The sequence below is a fragment of the Athene cunicularia genome, assembly GCF_003259725.1.
Source record: "Athene cunicularia isolate RWA chromosome 1 unlocalized genomic scaffold, athCun1 chr1_part2, whole genome shotgun sequence".
Classification (NCBI taxonomy): Eukaryota; Metazoa; Chordata; class Aves; order Strigiformes; family Strigidae; genus Athene; species Athene cunicularia.
In genome coordinates this window covers 42,993,942-43,002,559 of record NW_020799092.1, presented here as the reverse complement: position 1 = coordinate 43,002,559, position 8,618 = coordinate 42,993,942, and the positions used below count along the sequence as shown (strand labels likewise).

Sequence of the window (8,618 nt, the reverse complement as noted above, 5' to 3'; positions counted from 1 at the left end):
GAAATGACAGGTGTAACCCCTCCAGCCCTTCATAGTGCCCTGGAGTATCAGCCGCTTCAGGCGTGGGGGCAGAAGTCGTACTTAAGCTTTTTTCTGGACGGAAAATGAAACCAGTATTTCTATCACTACAGCTCTCCATCAGGTTCCCCATCAACCTTCAAGCAAAGCTGCCAGAAAATGAGGAATCATTTGCTTCACTTGGTAGTTTGTCCTGGTTTTAAAACTTGTGTTTCATTTTGAATATGAATGTGTTTGGCTTTGGATTCCTGCTATTAGTTCCTTCCTTGTGCCTGAGCTGATCAAAGTGAGCCTTTTCTTGCTCTCTGCCCTATTTTTAAACTGCATGCCAAACTCCCATATCAGTTTTATCAATGGTGTACACTGAGATAAAGTCATCTCTTTGTTACTTCCTTATTTCATATCCAGGAATTAACTCAGCCCTTTTGCTGCAGTCACATACTGAGATACTTGTTAGGTTTTGACTCTCATATGTTTTACATTGCCTAAGAGTTATCACTTTTATATCCTTTACAATGTTCCTACTTTTCAGGAGATAGCTTTTCATACAGTTCTTGCTGGCTGCCTTATTCTTGTCACTGTTTATCACACTGACAGTGCCACATCACTTCAAGCTTGATTAGCACTGATTTTGTATTTACTTTCCAGGCCATTTAGGAAACCCAAGAAGCCCCAAAGGAAATGTAAATTTTCAAAGATGATTGTCTCACCAACAGCTACTTTGAACTGCTCATCCATTTCTTGACACACTGAATCTGTGCTTTATTGCATTATGATTTTTTTCTGATCATTAACATGCGTTGCTAAATAAAGCACTTAAAAAAATTAGTACAGCCATGACATTATCTTCTAACAGCCAAGCCTGTAATCTCATCTCAGGTTTCTCTGATGAGACCTACTTTTCCATTAGACTTTGTTGACTGGCACACATAATATTTGAATGCTTCATTTAATTGTTAGCTGTTCTTTTGTTTCATTGCTTTTCTTTATGTCACCGTCTGCTCCTCCCCACAGCTGAAGGTATGAATGCCATGGTGAAGATGGGTGTATCAAGGCCTATGTGTGTACAGAAGGCCATACAAGCCTATGCACAACAGGCAATTACCATTACCAAAGCCAGTGTGCGAACGGGCTGGTTGCTGTTATACAGATGATGATCTGGAGGAAGTTAAGTAAGCTTCCCACGATCCAAAGCAGACTGGTTTTGCTCAGAGAAGCTCATTCCTTTCCTCACCCATGCAATTATCACTGCTTAACTGCAGCCCAGTAGCACTGAAATGGGTGGGCTTTCCCATGACCCTGAGAAACCCACGCTTCCTTTCCATGTTCCAGCTATAGAACCTCTTGGAAAATTTTTTGGCTGGTCAGTAAGTACAAAACCTTTCTTTTATTACTACTGCTGTGACTGACCTGCAGTTAGCACATCGCAAGATCTCACTGGAGATCAGCTTGCACATCACTCTCATGCAGAGAAGAGTCTGAAGGAACCAACGGTGCCGCTGACTTCCTCATCTTCTCCTGCACCATGGAGCAGCAAGTTACTCTGGAGGAAAGTTACATTCTTTATACACCCCAGGAAGTAAATGCAGACCTGCTTCTGTATTTGAAACCATTGGTATGATTGTTTAAACAAGGTTTGCCAAGGACTGTTATTAGTCTAAGTAGTTTATGATTGCAGGAGTTTTTACTTCTTTAATTTTGACATACTCTTATCAGTTCTGCCTTCCTCTGGAACTTCCCTTGTCTGCTAGCATGTGTTTAAAATAAGCACTTCTGCTTTTTAAAATGTTTTTATTCTTATTCATAGCATATATCTAGTAAATAGACTTTTTGATGAGGGAGGTATTGGCTTTTGTAACTTTGACACTTTAAAACCTATTAACTTTATAAGTAGTGGGTTTACCCCCTGCTGCTTGGCTGCTCTGCTTGTATTCTGCCTGTCATTATCTTAAATGACTACTCATTACTTTCTACTTCCCCCTCTTCCCTCTCTGTTTTTAAACTTAATTTCTGTTCCTACTCATCCAAGGTAGGGCATTTAGCAAAAGTTACCTCTTTACCTTTTTTTTTTTATATTACAGAATTGTGACTTTGCTAGGTACAAGTTCTTCATAGAGGAGTCCCAACTGTGATTTTCACTTTTCTTTGTAAGCAAGAAGTTTTCTTCCTTTGTGAAATCAGCTTGTTAGCTAGGACTGTAATCAGACCTGGAACACCTCTCCTATCAGGACAGGCTGAGAGAATTGGGGTTGTTCAGCTTGGAGAAGAGAGGGCTCCAGGGAGTCCTTATTGCAGTTTTCAATACTTAAAGGGTGCTTATAAGAAAGATGGGGAGAGACTTTTTAGTAGAGCCTGTTGTGATAGGAGAAAGGGTTATGGTTTTAAACTAAAAGAGGGTAGATTCAGATGAGATATAAGGAAGAATTTTTCTACAATGAGGGTGATGAACCACTGGAACAGGTTGCCCAGAGAGGTGATAGATGCCCCATTCCTGGAAACATTCAAGGTCAGGTCGGACAGGGCTCTGAGCAACCTGATCTAGTGAAAGGTTTCCCTGCTCATTGCAGGCTGTTGGACTAGATGACTTTTAAATGTCCCCCCAAACCAAACTATTCTATGATGCTATAATTCTGCTAACTGGTAATGTTCTCTTTTATGCCCGTATTTATGTCCCTGATTTCTAGGAAACCATCTCCAGTGCCATGATTCTTTTTAAGCATTAAGTCCAAAGCAGGACTGCCTCATGTTGTGTGTTCTACTGTTTGTTTTAAGAAATGGATGATGAGGCATTCCTGAAATTCAGCTGATAGTTCATAGCTGGTCTCCAGGTTCTCCCATACAGACTTTCTAAATGGACTGTCACAACATTTCATCTCCTTCTCAACTGTATGGGCAGAATACAGACAAATTTCTATGAAGAAATCAGACTAATTTTCTGGTTTGTTTGGTAGTCTTTTATTGATCTCCAGCAATGTCCCTTTCTTGGGTTTTACCAATTAAAATGATGCACAAAAGGTTCTCCATGTCTGAGTTGTTATTTTTGATACAAGTTACAGTGTCTTCAAAACAAGTTATAGCATCCCAAGTGTACTTTTTCACTATTTTAGCACATTAATTTTAGCACATTAATTTTATATTGCAGCTGTTCAGATTGTCCATGCAAACTTCAAAAATGTTATTCATAGCACATTTCTTCTCATTTGTGATTTTTTTTTCTCTTGCTCCTTTCTTGCTTTCAAAAGAAATACAAAACAATGTAGATGCCCTTGCAATGTATTTATTCTCTTAATACACTCTTCTGATTTCACCTTAGTTGCCAACTGGGAGGACAAATCCTCATAAACTGAACCTTCAGACCACCTTGCTGGAATGTGGAGTACTCCACAAAGCCCCAACATTGCATTTGTAGCATCTGAGGACCCAACAATTCATACTGTGTATCTTCTTCTGGGGCCTCTCCCCAGAAGAAAGGGGCTGCCACCATAGTGTTCTCTCCTGGCTCTGAGCCCCAGTAGCCAAATGTCCTGGAGTGGGGCAGTTCTCAGGGTCCCCACACAGGGCTGAAGAGTGGGATCATTGATTAACACTGAAAGGAGTTACATCATCGTCTCTTCCTCACTGCTTTGAGATTCTGTGTAGCTTCCACTGGTTGCCAATCTATTTGTTTTAATGTGTCAATGAAGAGAAATTTCTCCATCTTCCAGCCCTGGGGAATCTTCCTGTTACATGCTGCATTTCTGTCCCAAAATAAGTAGTCCAACAGATTCTGTCTTCATGGTCTTTGCTCCAAGTTTCTGAGTAACTAAAATTCACATTAAAGACCCATGGGAAATGAAATGGTGTGGGAGAACAGTAACAGTCAGTCAAACTTGGGAATAGTTGGACTGAAGTTACATCATTCTGACAAAAGGCGTTCTTGTGGATGACTACATTTGTCTACATTTTACATCTTAAATGTTTTAAATGAATATGGCACATCCGCACATCATTTTGAGTAACCTTGTCAGAGAACACAAGAATTATTATTATAGCTTAATTATTAATACAGCAAGAACTGCAGCAACTTACATGGGTGGCTTTAAAAACATACACACTAATCAGTCAAGCATATTCAAGATAATGGTCAAATTTTCCAAAACTGATGCACCTGGAGAAAAATTTTAGGTATGAGAGCAAGAACCTAAAAGAGAGAAGGGGGTGAAGCTGAGAAAAAAGTTTTATTTCCTCCTCATTCTTAGCTTAAATTATTTCTCCTCCTTTTCTTCTTTTTCTAGGGAATGGCAGAATTGCAATAAATTAATAAAACATTTAGACAACTGCTTCTTGAGTCCTTTGTTCTCCCTCTGCCCCTGATTTCCAGTGTCTCTTTCTCTGAACATACTGATGCATCTGTGCATCACTCTGTCTTACCCTCAGTTTTGCTCTTGCTTTCACCCAGCTGTTCCTTTGCTAAAGGGTTTGAGGGATGTTCATTCCAGGGAAAGCAGAAGACTGAAGAGAATATTTAGAGCCTGAACAGAGCCTTTGCTCTGAAAGTGAAAAATACGAAGAGCAGGGGGTGGAGCAGCATGCTGCTTGCTGTTCTCAGGCGCGTCCAGGATGCTGCTTGACTGTGAGGGGACCTATCAGGATCACGCGGGGATGGTATTTGGCATTGCCATATGTGCCGCGGTGTATCTGTGAAAAATATAATGCAAAGTGGTAAAGGATTCAGAACTGCTTATCCCGAGGGGAAATTACATTTACAGATAATTCCACCCCAACATGGAGATCTTAACTTTCAAAAAATAATCATATTTTCCTTCACAAGAAAAAATAACAGTTGTCCCTTGCTGGCATTGTTTCTTAAGCTAAAAAGCAGTTTCTATGTTTTACTTATTTCTCCAAATTAGAAACAAATTTCATGCTGCACAAAGCCTCCAAGGACATTGATGAACCTGTCAAGTAAAACCCCATGGTACATGGAGGCTCTCAGCAGTGAGGGAGTGGGTAAAACATGTTCAGAAAAGCCCCTCTGGGTCAAGGTTCTCTCTGAATTATTTGTTCTTTTCTCTTCAGGTTCATAGGCTTTGCTCTTCATCTTTATTATTCATCTTCAGAACCTGAATAGTCATTTTTCTTTTTGGAGCAGAGCGTGCCCTTTTACTAGATTGACGTTTCTTAACAAGTGCTTACTGAATTATAATGATTTAAGCAACCTGACATGTTGATCTCAGCCTAGATAAATATACCTACTGTGTTTTTGATGGGTAGGTTGATGTTACCTGTGATTGACTGCCATTTGGTAGAGCAGCATTCACTGTCTCTCTGTCTAGACTGGATGTCTTTATCAGTCATGTCAGAAGCACAAATACACACATTTCATTCTGAGCATCTCTCTTTATTGCCAGTACTTAGACTATATTACTAATTTCATTTTAAGTGGGGTTTTTTGTTGTGATTTTTTTCCCTGTTCTGATTTCTTGCTTTTATGGACATCTATATAGTTTCAAGGAGTCACTTGATCTTATACACTGTACATTATTTGGCTGAGATTTCGTATTCTTTCTTATCCAAGTAAATCTGATAAAATCAGAGCATTTTACTGCAACTATGATAAAGTATGCCCAGAAATATTTTCCAAGGGAAAAAATGCAAATATAAGACTGACACTGTCTGCAAAACAACTGACACCTTTATAAATTAGAGGAAACTCATAATTATCCCAGAAATCAGTTGCGTGTTGTCAACGGCATGGGAAGTGTTCATGCTGTTGTAGGTTTGACAAAGTATCTCACCTGTACAACTACTTACATGCGCTTAAGTTTATACTGGAATTAAGACATCTAATATTTTTATAAGGAGATCTAATAATGCAAGATGAAAGAACCATGATTTTCACTTTCAGAGATGACAGTCTGTGAAGTAAAATGCTTTGAGTAAAGTCTTACCAAGCATGATGAAAGGTAATGGCAATGGATACAATAGTGCAATTTGGTTTGGTATAACAACATGCAGGGTATTGTAGTTTCTTTGTGAAATAGAAAATATGTCTCAAAAGGCATTTTTCATGCAGATTTAATCAGCAACATAGTTAAAACAGAAGATCTGTAAAAGTATTTTTAGGAAGTTATGTAAAAAGGGAAAGTACACTAAATTAAATGAAAAAGAAGCATTATTTTCTCAAATATGATGCAATAAAATAAACACTTCCTATATTAAATTAACACTTAAATAACTTGATAACTATTGCAGATAGCTAAACCTGCAGATTTTCATGTCATCTGTATCAGATTACAGTGAAAGTGACACTTAAGGTAGCTCTGACAGAATTTTCTGTTCACAGATAGATCTGCCTTTTCACTTAGCACTGGTGGCTGAAGTTTTGGAAGGTACAGGACTTCTCATACAAGAAAATCAGTAATCACAGGTTCTAGATGAGAGAGAGGAAAACAGAAATGATGGAATGAATACAGTAGATACGGCAGCCTAATGTCAGTGAAAAGATGCATCTTCTGACTGCACCACAGCAGAGGATTCTTAGAGAAACAGTCTGCCAGAACTGAGCTTCAGCTGTTGTCTTATGCTTTGCTGTGGCCTCTATGAGAAAAAAAATACTCACAGTTATGCTGTCAGGTGCATTCAACACATGGACTTCACATAGGGTGTCTTTCCTGTAGCCCTTTTCAAACTTTCAGATCTCTTTCTCACTGGAAGACAGCCTATATTTCCATCACAGCATTCAGAATAATAATACACTTGACTTAAGATTGATGAAAAATCACCCATGCAGAAAGAACCATTTTGATCGGTAAGATGTAACTGTTATCATTTCTGTTCAAATGAGAACTGAAAAGTACAAATCAGGTGTATTCTTCAGTATAATCTTGTGCATTTATAATGTACATAGAACCTGCTTTTGTTGAAAACAGTAAAAAGCTAGAACAGGAAGTTTTTTTGCTAACAGTTTTCAACACAGCCTTTCACACAGCCCTGTGTCTCAGCAGATGCATTTGTTGCAAGTTACCCAGGAAAGTCTCAACCTGCTGGGCCCTGCAAACACCTTGTGCTCATGAGCATTGATTTCCACTGTCTCCGACAACCTTAATCCAAACCTGATCTAACTTCCTTTTTCTGAAAGAATAAACAACATGCCAGTTTTGCTGCCTGTACACAGAAGTCATGACTGACAGAAGCCAGCATTGCTCTCCAGCAGGACAGTATTTTTATAGTAACCTGCTGAAACCTCGTATGTGCTAATAAACTGAGTATTTATTTAAAGAAATGATACTGCTGAAGACTGTGTCTGCATTGATTTTTTTACCTTGTCCCATTTTCTTTATTTACATCTGGATAAAATAAAACAGTTTACCTTATTTACATCTGAAGAAAATAAAAACAATCCTTTTTGTATGTGAATGTAATGTTGTTCAGTAATGAGGCTTCTTGCTTCAGGAAATTTGATCTTTGTTCTCCTGGACACATTCTCTGTTCTATATAATTTCTCATACAGTCAAGCATTAATACTATCTGACAGAGAAAAAGGAAATTGCAGTATGATGCCTTTTCATAAGCATTATTTTTCTTACCACTAAATGACGACTAGAGAGAAGTTACGCTGCAGATTTTTGGATTCGCTTGTAAGTATTGCTTTTATTTAAGGAATGATACCCAGTTTTATAAGGCAGTTATCTAGTTCTTCAGTGTATGAAACACTAACAGACCCCTAAAATCAAGGAACTCAAATGAACACTTGTGCCTTTTTCATTGCCCACTCCCTCATCTCCTTTTTAAAGCATTTTATTATGGACTTTTTTTTGGAAACATTTAGAGACTCATATAACTTAGTTCACATGGACAGGACCCCTGAACATGAAACAGAACCCATGCTTGTAATATTTATAATTTGTTTGTTAGAGGTTCTGGCCTCCTGCCCACAGTAATATATTTGTTACATCAGAAAGCCTTAATATGACATTTAAAAATGAATTCATATGTGCATGTAAGTCACAGAATCATAGAGCGGTTTGGTTTGGAAGGGACCTTAAAGATCATACAGTTCCACCCCCCCTACCATGGGCAGGGACACCTTCCACTAGCCCAGGTTGCTCACAGCCCCGTCCAGCCTGGCCTTAAACTGCCTGGGAGGGGGCAGCCACAGCTTCTCTGGGCAGCCTGTGCCAGTGCCTCACCACCCTCACAGGAAAGATTTTCTTCCGAATATCTAATTTAAATCTTGCATGGGTTTCCATCTCTACCGACGGTTTATTTCTAGATATGGTAAAGCTATTTGTTACACTCGGGCCTGCAGCATCACCCCCTCAGCGCTCTGCCTCGTCGCTCCCCCCTCATTACGTGTTTTGGGACAAGCGGGTATTTTTACAAACGGCGCGGGGACAGACCTGAGGAAGAGCTCTCTCCCACCCCACGGCGAACCTCTGCAAGCGACTGCCTTCGCCCCAGCCGCCGCTCCGGCTGCCCTTTACGGGCAACGGAAAAATCCAGCTGCTGTCGGGAGGTGACTCACCCGCCTTCCCCTGGCCCCGCAGCCCGGCCTGCCCCTCCCTGAGGAGGCCGCCGCCCGCAGGGCCGCCGGCGGGCACACGCACCCACACCTAACT

At 39.9% G+C, this 8,618-nt stretch overlaps 1 long non-coding RNA gene across 1 annotated transcript; it reads right to left on the bottom strand.

The window, feature by feature from the left end:
• Positions 1-3,933: 3,933 nt before the first annotated feature.
• Positions 3,934-8,533, bottom strand: LOC113491352. Its single transcript, XR_003400382.1, has 3 exons — positions 8,400-8,533; positions 6,481-6,597; positions 3,934-4,695 (listed from the first exon to the last, which is right to left on the bottom strand). It is a non-coding gene; the product is annotated as an uncharacterized LOC113491352 (long non-coding RNA).
• Between the last annotated feature and the right edge of the window lie 85 nt (positions 8,534-8,618).